We start from the raw sequence: 19,353 nt of genomic DNA on the forward strand, positions 1-19,353 counted from the left end.
CTGTGTTCCTCCTGGAATGGGAACTCCTTGGGGCAGGGATAGTCTTGGGAAGCTGTAGTCTTGGGTGCCGGGCACAAGGCCTGGCAGGTATTGGGGTAGCGCCAGCAGGAAAATGGCAGAGGGGGTGGGTGGGGGCCAGGTGCTTCACCAGGGCGGGGGCGGGGGGGGCAGGGTTCTGGCAGTCTTGGAAGGGGCCTGAAGGCCGGCCACGGCATGGCCCATCTCCGGCTTCCCCTTCCTGCCTGCTCTACCCACATCCAGCGTCCGGCCCCATGCCTCGCTGTGCTCTCCGCAGCAGCCTGCCCTCGAAGCCGGCCTGGCCTCCCACTCACATGTTCATCCATGGCCAGTCCCCGGGGACTGCCAGGACTTAATCAACTGCCGAACGGCTAAGGCTGCCTTTGTTCCCAGCAGTTCAGCAGAGGAAATCGATACCTTTAATGGAGGAAAATCTGGGTTGTGATGTTGAGACTGGGGATGGGCCCTGTGGCCCTAAGAGTGCCCACCTGCTGGGGAGGGAGGGACTGAGTCCCGCTGGGAAGCAGAGAGAGCAGTAGGGCCTAGGGGACTGGGTTGGGAGAGCAGAGTGATGGCCCAAGAGGGCACGGAAATGCTAGGAGGGAGAAGCTGAGTCCCAGCAAGCACAGGTCCAGGTGTGCTAGGGAAGGGAGGGGGCAGGGTGGGGCCGGGTGGTGGCAAGAAGCCAGGAAGAGCAACAGGGAGGACACTGGCCTTCAACAGTCCAGGGACAGGAGCGTGAGGATGCCAGCCAGCCCAGCGAGCAGGACGGTGTGGCATCTGCAGATTCCTCCCTGCTGAGGACCAAGGAAGCCGGCGAGGAGGATGAGACAGGAATGGCCGCAGTGGTGTGATGGGATCAACTGGGGAAAAAAGACCTGAGCTCCACCACGCTGCGGCCCTGGGGGGTGGGGGGCAGGAGCAGGGAGAACCACCATGCAGTCCTGTCTCACTCATCCCGTCCGTGCCTGCTCGCCCGTCCCCATGCCCGCTGCCACACACAGTCACTGTCAAAGGCTCAGGGCGAGGACTCCATCAATGTCTGCACCAGCACCCACCAGCTCTGTTCTGCCAGGCACCAAGCTCCTGTGTCCTGCTCCCTCCGCCCCGGCACTCAGCACAGGGGTGATGGTGACCAGGCCTGCAAGCAGCTCTGTGTTTCCACTTTAAGCCCAGCGGCAACCTGTCGTCTAAGCCAGCCTCCATCCCACCTGGCCATCTGGTGGGGCACTTGCCTCTCCAGGCTCCCAGGAGGCCAGCACCACGCAGGCCACTTGGCACTCCAGCCTCGTGGTGGGCTTAGGGCTGCTCAGCACGCACTGGTGTTCTGGTTCCCGGGCCAGACCCGGAGTGCACGTCAAGGAGGTAGCCTATCATTGCTGCGCAGACACACGGGGAAGGACTGCCCCTGCCCCTGCACTGGGCCCTAACTTCGTACTCCTCCCAGATCGTGGGCCTCCTCACTGAGAAGCTGCAGGTAGTGACATGTACCTGGCTACCTCACGGGACTCAGCAGAGCCCTCAAGTGGGGAAAGAGGGGTGCAAATACTGTGTCGAGTTTTGGACATATGCAGTCCTGAATGCCATGGGTACACACGTCCTATGGCTCCTTCTCCAGCCACACTATACAGGAGCTCTTCCCTAGCTGCGAGAATGACCCTGAACTCAGTGGGAGGCACCATCGGACCCTGAAGGTGTTTCTGGGCCAGGGTAGGGGGCAGGACAGGATCAGAGTGAAGTTAGGGGAGGAAACATCACAAACATACACAGAAATCATGAACTTGCTCTGTGCCTTGCCCCTCCCCACACCACAGCAGTACCTAAGGATGGCATGTCACCGTCCCGACTTAGAAAAACCGATGCTCTTCCCAATAATCCCCCAGGATTGCAGATACCCGAGGCCTTGGTGGGAGGTTTGGGACCCAGCCAAGGCGATGGGAGGTGTGCTCGGTGTCCCTGGCCCTGGGAAGTACAGGGAGGCAGCAGGTTATGAGAAGAGAGCTCCGGTGCTAGACAGGCTAGACAGAGAGCAGGGTCCCTCTGCTCCTCAGTGGCCCTCAGACGACAGGGCTGACTATCCACCTTCACCCCCTACCAATCCCAGCCAAGAGCGGCAAGGTGGAGTCCCCACTGGCGCTTTGCAGACTGGCCAGTCTCACACCTGGGAGGGGCATGAGAGCTCAGCGCTCCCCACATCCTGACACAGCACCAGAGAACAAGTCTGGGTGTGTGAACCTTCTCCATCCTGCATTGTTTCCTCCCCTTTCCATGCAGCTCGGCCCCTGACTGACGCAGGAACCACTGCCCCCTTTCGGGGGAGGGGAGGAGGGAGGTGTTCCCAGGCCTGGAGCCAGTGAGCTGTTCTCAGAGGGGGCAGGGCAGGGTCTGACGTTGCCGTTGCCTGGGAAGGACGCCAGCCCAGGGGGTTCATGCCAACGGGACTGACTGGAGGCAAGTCTCAGCAGGACTTTTTGCTGAACACTGTCGAAAACCAGCCTCAGCCTTGTCCCCTGCTCTGACCCAGGAAAAAACTCCCCTGGGGTTCCTAGCCAAGGCCTGCCACCTCTCTGGGGACCTGGATCCAGGGCCAAGCAATGATCAGGAGGCAGCAGCTCTCTCTGGCACGCTCACATCTGACATCCCCTCGGTAATCAAGGCCTCCGTGGCCTCCACCCAGCCTCACCCCTGGGCTTCTAAGCTCCGTGACCATGGCCACAGCCCCAGAATCTGCTTTGCCACTCAGCAATGAGAGGGAAGAAGGGTTTCTGAAGGTGCTCGTTTTCCCATTTTTAACCACAGGAGTCAAGATGGGTCCGTGGCAAAAGTGGGCATGTTAAGTGTGGAACAAGAGCCACGTGAGAGCTGGAAGGACCTTTAGAGTCATTCATTGCACACGCCTGAGAGTGCACAACTGGTGGGGACGGAGCCCATTGTGGAGGAAGTCCAACCTGCCCCCAGCCTCCTCCCCACTGGAGGCCCCTTTTGCTGCCTGTCCCTCAGGGTCCTGGGATGGGATCTCAAGGTGCTGAGTGGTCAGGGATGCTTCCTGGAAACATGCCTCTCAAAGGAGTGGAGAAGACCCTTGGGGACAGGTGACAGTGGCAGGACCAGAGAGGGGCCAGCTGGAACTACTGCAGCTCTGACCCAGTGGCCCAGGCAATTCCCCCGTGAGCTGTGATGTCACAGGGGAAGCACTAGCCATGAGTCGGGAGATGAAATCTGCTACGTGGAGCTCCGTGACTTTGTAGCAGCTGGAAATGAAATCTCTCCAAGCCTCTGTGCTCCTCTGGAAAATGGGCGTGTTCTACCTCCTTCTCAGATTTATCGAGAGGGTTAAAAAGCACCTATATTTAGAGTGTGCAGCAAAGTGTCTGGTTCATAATAGGCACCCAACCACTGCTGGCCTTTCCTCTTTGCACCCCCCTTTCCCTCCATGGACTTCGTTCCTGAACGGTGAAAGGGAGAATTTCCAGTGACTTGCTGGAGTTGGCACAAGCGTTCTGCTGAACAGCCCATTGCCGTGCGCCCCCACCGGGCGCTCTGACTCCGACACAAAACGGAATTTCAGTCCCGGGTTACATGTGCCCTGTGAAGATAGCATTCATAGGTTTTCAGGAACAGTTCTGATTTATGCTTGTTCGTCATCCAAACTGTGACATTTTTAGAATGAAAGTGTTGCCAGGACAACAGGTATAAACTGGGAAGGGCCCTGGGAATCCTAGGAATACTCATCTGGGTCTCTACCCTCTGGGTCAGAAGCCTATGCCACACCCCTGCCTGGGACACTCAGGACTCTGGGTCCTGGCTCTGAAGTCTCCCGACCTTCACAATTCCCTGCTGTCCTGTCATCGGTCACTTGCGTCTCTGCCTCTCCCATACCCCATGAGCAACTTAGGCATGGGCATCCTGTCCCTGACACTGCTTGGCATATAGTATGTGCTCAGCAAACACAGATGGTAAGGAAGAATGGAGGAATGCCACAGTGAGGACAGGGAAACCAGGCAGAGAGGAGGGGGTTAATGCAGCCTCTGCTGGAACAGCTGGGAGAAGTCAGCTTAGCAGTAAAGAAGAGAGCTATTGTTTCCTACCAAGCAAGCCAGAGCAGGCTTCTGTGCTCTCCCCTTCATACCCGACACAGGCATCTCTGAGCATGGCACCTCATGGCTGGCCAGGGAGCTGACATCTTTGTGCCCGCAGGCGACAGACCTAGAGGACAGCTGGTGTTTTGTTGAAAGGCTCTCAGAGTTGGAAAGTCTCTGCATCCAGAAGAGGGAAGGCAATCCCGAACACAGAAAGGACCACGCCCTCCCTCTCCAGGCAGGGCCCGCCCCAGCCACGGCGTCTGGAGTGGGTCTCCCGTGCACCCTAGGAGGCTGCCTGGTGCTGTCACTTGTCACTGGACAATGGAGAAGGATGTTTCTCTATTTTCCAGCTCATATGAGCTTTTGAAGATGCTGTCTGGCTGTGATATAAATCCATTGAGAAAGCCCTGGAGGGAGGCCCTTGCAAAGCCCTAAATTGGACACTAAAAACAGATAAAAGCCAATGGTTTAAAGGCTTTGTGTGAGCTCCATTTGGGGGAAAGAATGAAAACAGGGATTTCGTTTGTCCTCTCTCACCAATACACTTCAGGCAGGTGGGGCCTGAGATTTCTAAATCCTTCATGTCCCCGTTGCATAGATCCGAGTGGCCATAGAGCCAACGCTGGAGAGAGGGGTCCCAGAGCTAAGACATCCTCCCGGGGCCTGCTCCCCTGACCTCTCCGCCACCACCGCCCGCAACCCTGCTGGCCAGACGCAGGGCTCAGCACTTGAACAGCCCAATGCAGGAATCCCAGCAGCTGCCCAGGGCTGAGCCGGGTCCGGGCACGCAGCATCTCCCTAGGGTGAGCCGGTCAAGTCTGAACCTACCACTTCTGCAACCCCAAGCCCTCACTTCCCAGGGCCCAGTCAGACAAAGGCATGTCAAGCAACAAGGTGTTACAGCCTGCCTAGACACCACCTGCTCACACACACTTCCGGCCTTCTCGGCTGCTACCCTGCAGCCAGTGGACCTGGAACGCAGCAAGATGGAAAGGCCAAAATGAAAACTCCGGGTGGGTTTTGGCCCATCATGTAATGCACAGTGCCGACTTGAGGGACTGGCGCACATGTCATCCTGCAACCCTTATTTGGGGTAAATCATGAAAAGTGTGGCTCTTTGGGCCAAGAGTATAGGCCATCACTTTTGCAAAATATTCCCATGGAGGGCAGAGGGACAGTGCTGATCTTATTCTAATTCAATCGTTCTTAACTCACATATTAGAATGCTCCCCAGGATGCATTTTAAAATCCCAACATCGGGGTCACACCCTAGACCCATGTAATCACAAATTCAGGGGTAAGACACAGGTATCAATAGTTTCAAAGCTCCCAGATGATTTCAGTGCATGGTCAAAGCAGGCAACCCCTGTTCTATTGGGCTAGATCTATTAATGACTGTGTGGAGGCTGGGGTCAGTGGTTTCTGTATTTCTCAAGACTCTTGTCACTCCTGTCTTTACCCCCACCATTTAATTCAGACCTGAAGTGGAGGGAGGGGGCTGGAGGGATGCCCAGTGATGAAGGTTAAGAATGACACTTTTGGGGCGCCTGTGTGGCTCAGTGGGTTAAAGCCTCTGCCTTCAGCTCTGGTTGTAGGGCTCTCTGCTCAGCGGGGAGCCTGCTTCCTCCTCTCTGACTGCCTCTCTGCCTACTTGAGATCTCTGTCTGTCAAATAAATAAATAAAATCTTTAAAAAAAGAATGCCACTGTTTCTTTCACCCAGTTACGGTGAACTTGACCTCAATATAGTCTGCATTAGGATTTGCAGAATATGAAAACAGACTGTTGGGTCTGGGATCATGTCAGACATGGGAAGGATTTTGGAAATCATGTATGTCAACCATCCCTCCAGTTTTACAGGCGAGGACACCAAGGAGAGTGGGAATGTGGCCTATTAGTGTCACTGAGCACTTGTCTGAGTCCTGGACTCTGTCCTTTATGCGGTAACAACAATCTTGGGGCTTCTGTCTCCGTGGGGTTTCCAGTTCTGCTAGTGAATGGTGGAGGTCTGGGACAGCAAAGCCTTTTGACCTCTGGCAACCTCTCCATGAATACATCCCCCAAGACAGAGAGGAAAAGGGGAGTTGTCAAAGCACCAAGTTCAACGGACGTGTTCTTGAAACTCAGATTCTGGAATACCCACACGTCACAGGCTCCTCTCCAGGACTTGGTGGCTGTGGTTTCTGCGTTGAGCCTCCATGTCCTCTGCAGGTGGGTTTTCCCTTGAAGATTTCCATCCTCCAGGGATCCAGCACTTGGGGGCGGCAATGGCATTTTGTTTCTTTCTTTCTTTTAAGATTTTACTTATTTATTTGAGAGAAAGGCAGAAAGAGAGAGAGCAGGAGCAGGTGGTAGGGGCAGAGGGAGAGGGAGAAGCAGGCTCCCTGTGGAGCAGAGACCCTGACTCCAGGCTCCATTCTAGGACCTGAGAGATGACAACCTGAGCCGAAAACCGATGCTTAAGCAACTGAGCCACCCAGGCGCTCCTGCAATGGCATTTTCATGGTCCCACGTATTCTTGGCTTGTACAGATCTTGGGTACTCATGTGTCCATCACCGTATTTGACTTTCCCACTGGGGGCTGGGGGGGCGATGGGCTGACTCAGTCCCCATTCTACAGACAGAGAAGCCGGTGCCCAGACACTGGGATGCATCATTAGCAGAGCAGGACTCGCTCTAAATCCCCTGCTCCTTTTCACAACCCCACAGTTGTTGCTGTTTTCATGTTTTAATGTCAACCTGAACCAAGCATGATTAGGTAGGTAAGGTCTGATGGCAGTTTAAAAAAAAAAAAAAATTCTACAAAGCCAAAGAGAAATGGTTCAGGAATTACATTAACATTAATAATCGAGAGCTGACTGCCTGTACATTTAAACATTTCCAGACCTAGCTCTTACCCAAGGCTGGGAACAAGGGCATGGGCCCCATCACATGCCCTTACACAAGGATGTGGTTGTGGCGGGGGGGGGGGGGGGGTTTTTATTAGTCCAAGAGAGGGGCTGTGCTTCCCAGGTGGTGGTAGGGTTTCAGGGGGCAAGCTGCAGGCTGACTGCAGGCAGGAAAGCTTGTTTTTGAATTGTAGATTGCCTGGTGTGATTGGAAAGTCAGAAGGGTAGCCAGGCCCCCTGCAGACCTATTTATGTAGAACTGGTCTCCTCTTTGAGGCTGAATAAACATCAGAGACTGCCCAGCCTATTGTCAAAGCAGGTGCCAACTTCAAACCAAAGCTGAACATTTGGGGAGCTCTGGAACCCTGAACGCCCCCCACCCCCGCCCCGGGTGTGCTCAGGATTTCCTTCTCCGGCTTCCCGTCTGCAACCAGCCACATGAAACTTTTAGCACCTGCCTCTTTCTCGGCTCCTGTTAAGTTCAGTCCCTTCTTTCCCTCCACCACTTCCGTTTCATCTCTAAATGATCTAATATTAATGTTCTCGTCATTACAGCGTTCAGAGGAAAAGAACAGGTTTTGTCCACAGAGAGAGGGAGTTGAGAAATTAATATAATATTTGTTCAGGATTGATTTCAAGCTGTAATCCCTGCTACCAGAGAGACCCATCTGTTTAAAACTATCAGACACTAATTACCCAGAGCTCAAACACAATAGCAGGATTGAGGAGCGATGTCCTGATACTCCCACACACACTTGCAATTTAGCATTGTTATTTATTAGGGGAAAAAAAAATCTCTCCGTGAAGATGGATCCCCCATACACTTGACTGGCAGAGGTTCCCAGAGGACCGAACACAGAAGGGAAGAAGCCTGTGGAATTTCTTGATCAAAGACTGCCCGGAATCACATTCATCAGGCTAAAAAGGCCAAATCCGTTCCACACTCTTGTCCTCTCGCCTCTCCACCCAGTCGGACTCCCCACAGAACCAAGTCTTTGGTGAGAGTTAATAAAGATACCTTCATCCTCTGGGTAAACCAGGGCTGAAACCACTGATTCATCTTGGAACGTGTTCTTTTATCCTCCTGAGTAATCACGTGCCAAGTCTCACAAAGTCTGTTTCTACCACGTTCCTCACATGTGACCCCGCTTCTTCATTTTCAAGGCTAACACCCAAGTTCTTGGACAGTAGTCCAAGTCTCAGGTACCCAACTCCTGTCTCTATCTCCTTCCAATTAATCTATGTTAGGCTCCTTTGTTACCTGAGTGGGAGAACAGTGGGGGGGATGGGGAGGAGGGATAGGAGGAGGAAGAGGATGGAGAGGAGAGGAGCAGGGAGACGATGGAGAAGATGGAGAGGAAGAGGAGGAGGACAGGCAAGGATAGGGAAGAGGAGGGGGAGAAGGGGGTAGAGGAGAAAGAGGAGGAGGAGGATGGAGAGGAGGTGGGGTAAGACGGAGAGGAGCAGGAAGAGGACAAAGAGGAGGAGAGCGAGGAGGAGGGGAGAAAGGGTAAGATGGAGGGAGAGGGAGGAGGGGAAGGAGGGGAAGGAGGAGTGAGAGGACAGGAAGGAGGAGAAGGACAGAGGAGGAGGAAGAAGAGGAGGAGAGACGCAGAAACTGGCAGTAATATAGCTAATTAAGTCATTCACCTGTTCAAAAACCCTCAGTGGCCCCCCTGGGCCACCAAATAATTGGATATTTAACACCCTCCAAGCTCTGGCCTCAAGGCATTTCCAGCTTTCCTTCTTCCTACTCTTTTCATTCTGTGAATATGTAATATGAAGTGGACCATTCTAGTCCCCAGATTCACGGGAGACATTCTTGTGTCTTCCCCTCTGTTAAGTTCATTCTTACTCTATGGAAGACCCTGCTCCCCAGGCCCCTTCCTTCTCCAAGCCCTCCTGTCTCCCACAGCCAGATCTCTCTCCTTTCTCCTCTGCATCACTGTCGGGTTTTATTTGGGCCGTGCTTTACCGCACCTACAATTTGCCTAACATACGTATGTGTATCCCTATTAGACTGCTCCTAGTGGACTGAACCCCTTGAGCTGATGATCAATATTCACGGAACTCCCGTTATGTACCGGCCCCTGAGCAAGGCACAGGGAAATAACCATAAATGGAACGACTCCGTTCTCTTATGAAGAGTACAGCGTGCGGAGACAGGCAGTAAGTCACCCACGGACGTCACACACTACCACTGGGAGGCGCTCTGGGTCCTAACCAGGCGATGTAGCGGCTGGGGTTGGGGAGTGTCTCCATGAAAAGGCAATGTTTAAGAAGGTAAGGATTAACAAGGCAAAGAGAGAAGAACCTTTTTGTTTCTGTTTTTTTTATCTGGAAGAAACAAGTTGTATCCGGCCTTTTCAGAGATCATACACAGGCTCCAGTAAGCTCCCACTGAAAGCAGCGTGGAGTACTGGAAACCCAGGAGGGAGGCCAACACAGGAGCTCAGATGTGAGGTCATAATGACCTAAATTCGGCTAGGGAGGAGGGGTCGAGTTGAAGAGATACTGAGGAAGGAGAATCACCAGGACTTCATTTCCAGTTGGCTATTGGTGGAAGAAGAGGGCAAAAGTCCAGGTTTCTGGATTCTGGGTGGATGGCAGGGCCCGCAACCAGGAGATGCTATCTCAGGAGCCAGAACACACTGGAAGTGGGTCGGAAAAGGAGCCCCATTTTGGATATACCGAGTCTGACGTTCTGCAGATGTTAGGACACTTGAAGCACTTTCATAGGGTCTGCCTCTGAAACCCCTTTCTGGAGGCATAATTGACATATAATAAACCACACATACTCAAAACGGAGTTTGGTAAGTTTTGACATAGGCCTACACCTGTGAAACCATCCCTACAATCAAACAGTGAACATACCCACCACTCTAAAAGCTTCCTCGTGCCCGCTGTAACCCCTCCTTCCTATCCCTCCCCACCTCTCCTCCCAGGCAACCACTGATCTGTTTTCTGCCACTATAGGTTACTCTGTGTTTTCTTTCCTTTTCTTTTTTTCCCCCAATATTTGATTTATTTATTTGTCAGAGAGAGAGAGAGAGCATAAGCAGGGGGCGGAGCAGAAGCAGAGGGAGAAGAGGCTCCCCACTGAGCAAGGAGCCGGTGTGGGGCTTGAGCCATCAAGACATGAGCTGAAGGCAGCTGCTTAACCGACTGAGCCACCCAGGCGCCGTCCAGCTGGAGCTGGACGTAAATGAGAGCATACAGTACACACCGTACACACTCATTCATTGTGCGGCTTCTTTCATTCGTGATTATGTTATTATTTCATTCAGCGTGATTATGTTGAGACTCTCCATGTGGTTCCGTGTTTCATTAACTCATCCTTTTGTATCAATGAATAGTATTCCATTGATCGGATATGCCACAACCTATGTATCTGTTCACTTACTGATGGGCACTTGGATTGTTTCCAGTTTGGAACTATTACGAACAGAGCTGCCGTAAACATTCGTCTACAAATCCTTCACCTGATGAAAAACCATCTATTTCCCTTTCCCTTGAGCAAATACTAGGAGTGAAAGGACGAACCCAAATGTACAGCTGTTATCTCGCTGCGTAATTCTGGCAAGAACCACCCAAGTTGATGCGGGCTCCGCCGACGAAGGGCAGTGTCTCCCGTAAGACTGCCCCTGCGTCAGATGCCAGCCACAAGTTTGGGGATCCCCAGGCCACCTGTACTTCTGACCAGCTGGCTGCAAATTCAGACATTCTTACAACTTCCTCAGCTTTGATCATTCACCAGCTGACCTCACAGAACTCAGAAAGCATGATAGTCCCAAATTTATGACAAAGGATGCAGATCAGGACTAGCCAAATGAAGAGACATATTGGGGGTGGGGGGGTCTGGGAGGGTCCAGAATGCAGAGTTTGCAGCCCCCTTCCTGTCTGGAATCCAGACACGCTGTCTTCCTAGCGCGTGGATGTGTTCACCAACCAGGAGGCTCCACTGAGCACTGGTGCCCATAATTTTTATTGGGGTTTCATAGTGTAGAAAGGGATGATTGAATCCTTGGCCATGTTACTGACTCAATCTCCAAACCTCTTCCTCTGTCTGGAGGACATCCTTTCCAAGTCACACAGCTCCAAGCCCAACCCTCTAGTGACAAGAGCCAGCCCCCATCCTGAGTCATCTTTTTAGCATACACTCAGGTGTGGTCCCAGAGCCAGCTGGGAATAACAAATGTATCCCTTTCAAGGGTTTATAATCTCCCTCCCAAGAACCAAGAATAAAGATCCGTCAAATTCTTTGTGTACAACAATGGTGTTCTATAGTCAATAAATCTTTGTTAAATGTATTAATGACTAAATTAATAAATGAAAACCTGCAAAAAATGAGTGACCAAGAATAACTCTTTTTAGTTGCATACAAATGAAGACCATCTCCAGCTAATTAAGCAAAATGTTGGCTTGCAGAGTGGAAAATAACTAAGAGTGTTCAAAGAATGAAATGCTGCAGGTATCCGACCACCCAGAGCCAGAATCAAGAACGGGGCCGTCGGAAATCTGCCTCCTTCCATCCAGATCTCATTTCCACTTATCTATTCCAGCAGCAGAAAGGCTTTCGGTCCCCTTGTGACAGGGAAGACAGCCTTCAAATGCCCTGTTTCATAGCCTTTTCTTTTGCTTTGGCAATCTCTAAGCACGAATATGTAAGTGTGAGGAAAGAACTCTAATGGGCCCTATTTGAGTCATGTGCTCAATTTCTCGGTCTGAACAGGGTCTCAAGGGAGGAGGTGACTGTCCAGGCAGAGGTCACTTTTCTATCCCCGTGGTCTGCTGTGGTGATTGACAAACCAGTGAGAACCATGGGGACTGGTGGGTCCCCCAAGGGAGAGATTGCAAACAGATAAACATCAGATTCATATTATGTGTTATGCCTATGTTTTAAAGTCTAGAAAGTGCTTCTAATATTATTTCACGTAATCCTCACCGTGGTTCGGTGAAGTAGGAGGATTGCATTTCGCAGATAAGGGCCTGAGGTTTGGCGAGGTTTAAGTTCAACTGGAAAATCAAGCAGCCGTTCAGACCTACTGATTCCCCAGCCCCTCAGCACCGATGCCAGCGGCGGGGGGCTGGGGTGGGGGCGTGGGGTTGACCACCAACCCTCCCAGGACACCTCCCATAACCTCGAGGGCTCCCTCTCGAACTTCTCAGTGATGAACCTGCCAGATATGAAATGTGGAGGAAAGCGGAAGAACAAATGGGAAACGCCCACCTTGCAGCCTGAATTCTGTGATGTAGCTAAGGGCACTTTTTCCGACTCCTCTGACGAGGAAATCCTGGATTCTCTTTGGCAGTAGGCTCTGTTTTCACCTGGCGAGGGTGGTCCAGCAGGACCTTGTGCGCTCTTTCCAGGAGCAGAGGCATTGAACTCACCAGGGTCTGTTCCAGCTCTAACCTTTGAAGCTGGGATGGAAACCAAGCTCATTTCTGGCTCTTGATCTGAAGAGAATAGAGAGTGAGCTGCATCGCTATTCCTTTGGGAAGCCGGCCCTGCCTCCACGGTCATCAGCAAACTGTGTAGTATGTCCACGTCAGGACCTATGACTCCCCTGGGAGACTATCAAATTAAGACCCTTCAATCGGAGGGCCTAATGCTATTGATTAAAGAGCAGACGCCAAAATCTGGATTCCCCTGGCTGTTGGCTGGACAGATTTATGTTCTCCCTGCCTCTAAATCTTGAGCTAGTATACACCTGGCACCCCTAGGAACTCGGTACTCAGACGATAAGCAGAGCCCTCTCCCCTTTTCCTGGAACATTTCTGTGTCAGCCTCAGTGAGGGGCTGTCTGTGTGGCCTGGTGTCCTGCGAACTTATGAACAGCAGCAAATGTCACATGCAAGGGACCCCACTCAACTGAACGAATTCACACTATATTTCATAATCTCCCAGACTTTGCAGTTTCGGTGTCCTTTGTATTGAGACGAACACCACGGACAACTATTGAAATTGACCTGCTGGTCCAAACAATGGAACATTCTTCTTGACTGCCAATCCAGCGACCGTGTTGAAGGCACAGCGCTTGCGGGATGTGTGTGATGCCTTCCCCGAGGCCCCAGGCACTGTCACTGTTCCTGTGGCCCTTGGTACATGCAAAGCATTTATCACACAGCCCTGTGTCTATGTACATTTGTTTTCCCCAAGGTTGTAAGTGCCTTGGGAAGAAGGACCATGTTTTCTCAACTCACCAACCCCACCCCACCCCCAACCGCTGCTTTGCCCTGTGATTGGCGGGGCTGGGAAATCAGGAAGGGCTCATTCAGTGAAGAATTCAATGAAGGGATGAACAGGTTACTTGAGCAGATCAGGGGCTCTCCTCACTTGGAAATCTCTGTGGCCACGGGTCACAGGTTGGAGAACATTGATCAGAATCTCAGCGTAGCGAAACTTCTTTGATGGTCTCAGCATCCGATGACCAGTCGCCCAAGTCACCTGTGCTTTCTTCAAGGGGCTGTCTCAATTCCCACCACCCCTGGGGATTGCGTGTGATGAAACGGAGATGCTAACAGGAAAACAGCCATTTCTGGGGCCTGCACCGAAGACGGAGGTAAGATGGAGTGATGTGGATAGAAGTCACAAAGGAGGCAGGGATACCTGCCCGCAGAGCCTCACCTGCCAGACTCCTGGCCCTGGAGACCACAGCAGCAAGACAGAACACAGCCTGCCTGGTCACTGCTGGGGGTAACTCCCAGAGCTGCAGAGGGTAGGATTTAGGTCACACCAATTCCTTCATGCAGTAAGACCCCAGAAGTGGGGAAGTGGGGAAAGACAGAGAACAGAATTTCCTTTTCGGGAGCTCTTGAAAAAAGCTGTTACTTCTCACACACGGTCACCCTCCCCAACCCAGGCAGAGAGGCCAGGCCCCAGTCCTGCCTACAGGCAAGGGGAAGAGATTGGAATTGCCACCAGCAGAGAGAGGGTTGTGGGAATAGCCTGGCATTCTGTCGCCAGCATGCCGGGCAGGCCACCTGGGACAGCATGGAGGGCTTCTCCAAGTCCCCATTCCAGGGCCAGCAGTGTCGGTAATTAGAAGGCACTCCTTCCTGACCTGAGCAGAAGCGAGTGTAACTGGAGAGGCCCAGTCTTACACAGAGGGAGGTGGGGGGGATGCTGCTGCTGGCTTCCTCCCCTCACGGTGGGTATGAGGCCCAGCCAGGTGCAGGAAGCAGCTGAATTAAAACAATGTTATGCGGGTGGGAGGGGGAGGGAGGGACTGTGGCATTACAAGGAAATGCTCATTCCGACAAAAGGAAATCAAAGCCCCAATGATCCCACAGGGAGGAAAGGTGAACGGGAGGGAAATGAAATGGAAAACAGCAACAAATTAGAAATCAGGCATAGGGGTGGAGGGAGGGAATATGGAGGCTGTCAAGGAGGGATATAGCTCCCTAAAGGGCCGGGCCTTCTGGAGAGGACATGAGACCTGGCAGGTCTGAATCCCATTACCCTGGAGACCAGGGGAGCCCAGCATCTGCTGCTGCTGCCCAGAAGAGGTGGGCCTCGATGAGGCACCTCCGGGCCCAGCAGCCTTCCTGCTGCTCCAGTGGAAGTCAACTTAGCAGTCACCTCGAAAAGCTGGTGAAATCTATTGCAAATAGGGATCTCCTGGGAAGGCAAAGGGCCTCCTGGGTATCCTTGAGAACATTCCTGATCTTGACTTCACTTCCATGAACGTGCTGGTAGCCAGGCACATCAGTACAGCTGCACAAAGAAGCCAGCATGCAGCTTGGGCTCCACCAAGGTCTGCATCCAAACGCTCCCCTGGCCTTGGCGGGTCCCCTGGGGCTTGAGCATCCTTGCTAGAAGGTTTCCATAGGCACAGGGCTCCTCTCACAAGCCCTCCTTCCAGGGTCCTGGAGCCAGCTGTGGATGGCCCGGCTCCCCCTCCAATCTCCTATTCCCCCCCGCATGGCCTTCCAGATCCTTCCATGCCTGAGTCTCTGGCTCTTGTCTCCCACCATTGGGAAGGACCATCCTCCTGCATGTTGACCCTGCTAACTCCAAAAGCCTTGGCATGGGGTCACTGGGTGCTTTCTTAATGGCGCTGGGTTACGTGTGTCTGTCCCTCGGTCTCTCCTGTTTCTTCAAGGCTGCCTTAACCCGGAACCCAACCTGGAAGGAAGGACTCTGAACAGATGGATTTCCAATCAAAAGGACTTAAAACTCTATGTGAGAAGAGCGGTTTAAGGAGGTAGGGCTGTTCTCCTGGAGGAGCTTTATGTGCTGGCACGTTCCGGCGTGAGCCAGGCTGTCACGGAACTGAGATTAGACTCCATCCTTGTGCTCCAGAACCAGAGCTGGGTGGGGGTTGAGGGGGGTTGTACCAACTCAGTGTGGACAGACTTCAGCTCAATGGTTGGAAAAGCCACAGAACCTTCCGGGTGGCCCTGAGCCTGAAGACATACTGAGCTCCCTGTTGCTGGAAGGTTACAAGTGCAGTGATGACCAACTTGTAGAGAAGGTATAAGCATGGAATGGGGCGAAGGGGAGGCAGCTGGCAGGGAGGGAGAGGAAAAGGGCCCAGGTGACTTTCGAAGTCTTTGCAGCCCTGGACAGTCTGACCATTACTATAGGACAATGGCTTCAAACAGCAAAGGACTTCAAAAGCCTCCAGAAACCATGGTCCTAATCATGCATCATAAAGTCTGGATGGATCTCCAGAGGTCATCTTCTACCACCTCCCTGTTCTAGGTGGCCCCATCTGGCAGTGAGTGGATCCCGGGCACAGGTGGGATTTCTGCGGGGCTGCAGCAGGTGGTAGTGGGGCTCCGTGGTGGCAGGTGGAGAGGAGGCAAGCTCTGGGCTGGCACTGAGCTGGGAAAAACCTTGCTGAGGGCTCCTCCCTCCACCGTGAATGGGTAACAGCATGCAGATGTCTGTCCTCTCCAGGCTGGAGGGAGCTCAGCTCAGCCGGCAGCCACGAAACAAGTGTCTCTCCATTGTGGAGCTGCCTTGCCAGCTGCTGACAAAGGCGGAGTTTGCAGACAGATTGAACATACAGAGGGATAAAAGTCGTTGGGAGACAAATACACACATTCAGAATTTCCTGAGCTTCAGCTGTTTGGAAGCTCCTGTCATGAACGCACCTCCAGCAAAGAGAAAGGAGATGAGCGGGAAGTGGCAGCTGCAGATAGAGGCTGGGGACGTTTCCCCAGCACTGGGACTCCTCTAAAACTCTCCTCCTTCATCATAGAAGCTTCCTTTTCCAGGTAATTGGGGAGTGGTGTGACTCATGACTGCAGTGCCTTTACTCCTAAAGGAGCAGGATGCTGGTGGCCTTGCTGCAGGCTGGCTCTCGATGGCGATTTCCCCAGAGCCCGCTGGGGGGTTAGCTTGTACTGGCTAATGGGGGCCAGTGCCCCTTGGGGGACCAACCCTCCAAGCCTTGGAAGCATCTCATGATCTTTCCCCTTTCTGTACAGGTGGTTGGCGTCCTGTGGGCACAACCAGAGGATCTCAGAGCAGGTCCTGGGCCAAATTGTCTTCCTGATAATAGGACAAGATGAACTGGGCTGAGGTCCCACTGCAGGCGTCTGTGCCGTTGGCTAACTCCTGCTGCCTAATCCTTCAGACCCTGCTCTGCTGTCACCTCCTTGGCCTGCGCCCCACGCCTGGCTGAGATACGGCCTCTTTGTCCTCATCGCCCGGACTTGCCTCTCCCTCTGCTGAGCACAGCACATGGTCTGTCCCTGTTTCCTGTTCTGCCTCACCCAGGAGACTTGGGGATCCTCGAGGGGCCTCTGCAGGGTCTGTCCAATGGAGTGAGTCTGCACCCAAGATTATAAATGGCTCAAGAGCAGAGCAGGGTGGGGACGAGGGTGAACATGTGAGGTGCCCACTCTGGGACTCCCCTAATCCAGGTAGGCATCTGAGAGTGCCTCCTTCCCTGTAACACTTCAGCTCTCGGCCCTGGGGCCCAGAATAGAAACACAGATTCATTGTTAAGAACCAGCCCCATGCAGCCACTTTGGAAAACAGCGTGGAGATTCCTAAAAAAAATTAAAATTAGAGCTAACTTATGACCCTGCAATTGCACTACTGTGTATTTACCTCAAAGATATAGATGTAGTGAAAAGAAAGGCCATATGCATCCCAATGTTCATAGCAGCAATGTCCACAACAGCCAAACTGGAAAGAGTCGAGTTTTCCTTCAACAGACAAATGGATAAAGAAGACGTGGTCCATATATACAATGGAATATTACGCAGCCATCAGAAAGGATGACTACCCCACTTTTGCAATAACACGGTTGGGACTGGATAGGATTATGCTAAATGAAATAAGCAGAGAAAGCCAAGTATCATATAGTTTCACTTACTTGTGTAACATAAGGAATAGCATGGAGGACATTAGGAGAAGGAAGGGAAAAATGAAGGTGGGGGGGAATCGAAGGGGGAGAAAACCAGGAGAGACTATGGACTCCAAGAAACAAACTGAGGGTTTTGGAGGGGAGGGGGTTGAGGGGATGGACTAGCCTGGTGATGGGTATTAAGGAGGGCACAGGATACATGGAGCACTGGGGGTTATACTCGAACAATGAATCATGGAACACCACATCAAAAACTAATGACGTACTGTATGGTGACTAATATCACACAGTAAAAAATAAAAGAATGAATTAATTAATTAAAAAAAAAAGAACTGACCCCGCAAAGACAATATGTTATTTCACGTACTCCTCAGAGCAGCCTTCAAAGATTGGCGCTGACCCTCCTAGGAAGCACGAGCCTAGGAAGCAGCACCTTGCTGCTGGTCCCAGAGCTCTGAGAGAAGCAGAGCCTGAACCCCAAGTGTTCCAAATGCCGAGGTCGTGCTCTTCATAAGATCCCCACTGCCTCCAGCACCCACGCACAGCTGCTGCCCCAGGTCACATCAGAGCAACTTTGAAGGGGAATCTCTGGGGCTTTCAAGGTCCTGGCTAACCCTGAGTGGACAGAAGCCTACCACTCCAGACTCAACAGGAGCGAGTTTCACTCTGGCCAGTGCCCCCCAGTCCTGACTCGGTAGTTCTAGCCAGTGCCCCCCTGCCGGGGAGGCCCCGTCCACAGCAACTCGCGGCTCCTCACTGCCTCTGAGCAATCAGTCCTTGCTTGGGTCTGCCCTCATCTGCAAGCCATGCAATGCGCAGCCTCCCCTCGCACCCAGGACCCTGGAGAGACCCTCTGTGGACGCTTCCTGCCCTGTGCCGTCCAGGCTGCCCACTGCTGCTGCTGCTCAGTTGGGATACAGGGCAGGGGGCAGCGGTCTGTTCTGCCCGCTGTCATAGGCTGAAGGAGTGGCCCCAGAGGGGCCTGGCACTACGGGGACCCTGCCCAGACTCAGAGAGCTGAGCCCCAGGCATTCAGGGAGATCCATCAGCAGCACTTCTGGGCCTGGAGGGTTCTGCAGCCTTGCCCCACCGCTCCGGCCCCTGCCATGCTCCCTTTCCGCAGGGATAGCCACGGAAAAGTGGGAGCAGACAAGATGCACCAAGGAGACCACTGAAGGGGCACAGGGTGCAGAGCCCATGGCCATCAGCACACCAGCTGTGCTCCAGGTTTCCAGAGAGAAGAAAGCATCCAGGGCTCAGGACAGATTCCCGGAGGTGAGATCAGCAGGTGGCCCTACTTAGAGCCAAACCCTCTCCCCTGATGGAGAGACCAGAGCCCCACCCAGAAAAGAGGACTCAGGAAAGGATTCTCTGACCCTTCCCAACCACCACTACACTCACGACCTCTCACCTGCCTGAAATCCTGGGGTACCAGTCCTCCATGGACCTCCCTACCCCCCTCCCTGCCCAAGCTACAGAGCCTCACATATTCACCTATGCAGGCATCTTGGGGAGAAGCCCCAAGGGGCTGTGAAGGGGCTTTGGGAAGTGACTCAGACCAGATCGCATCTGCGGGTGGGCACTGGAGTCAGCAGGGAAGCTCAGTACACACAGAGACCCCAGGCCCCTGCCAGAGCTGAGTTGGGATTGGGGGGCACTGGCTGGAGTGACACCTGCCCACACCCCTGCAATGGGTTGAGAACCAGCCCCTCAGGCTGGCTTTCCTGGGAATCCATGGTCCAACCCAGCCTTCTCCCACCTTGTCTGTCCCCAGGCCTGAAGGGTTCTCTGTTGACCCTCTAAGCCACCCCCCATTTCCCCACCTTCCACCCTCTTCTCCTGGACACCCGAGACACCTGTGTCCACCTCCCCTTGGTTCTGTTCTGCATCTGCCAATATCTGACTGATCTCGAAAATCCATATCAAATGCCAGCCACCTTCCCCTTCTCCTGTGCCTGAAACCTTCGACCTCCCGGAGCCCTGTGCCTGGTGTTTGCCATGGCATTTACATCAGTCCCCTCCACCCTGCCCCCCCAGACAC

This window comes from Lontra canadensis, unplaced genomic scaffold (genome assembly GCF_010015895.1).
Source record: "Lontra canadensis isolate GAN:19392208 unplaced genomic scaffold, GSC_riverotter_1.0 scaffold36, whole genome shotgun sequence".
NCBI classification, from domain to species: Eukaryota; Metazoa; Chordata; class Mammalia; order Carnivora; family Mustelidae; genus Lontra; species Lontra canadensis.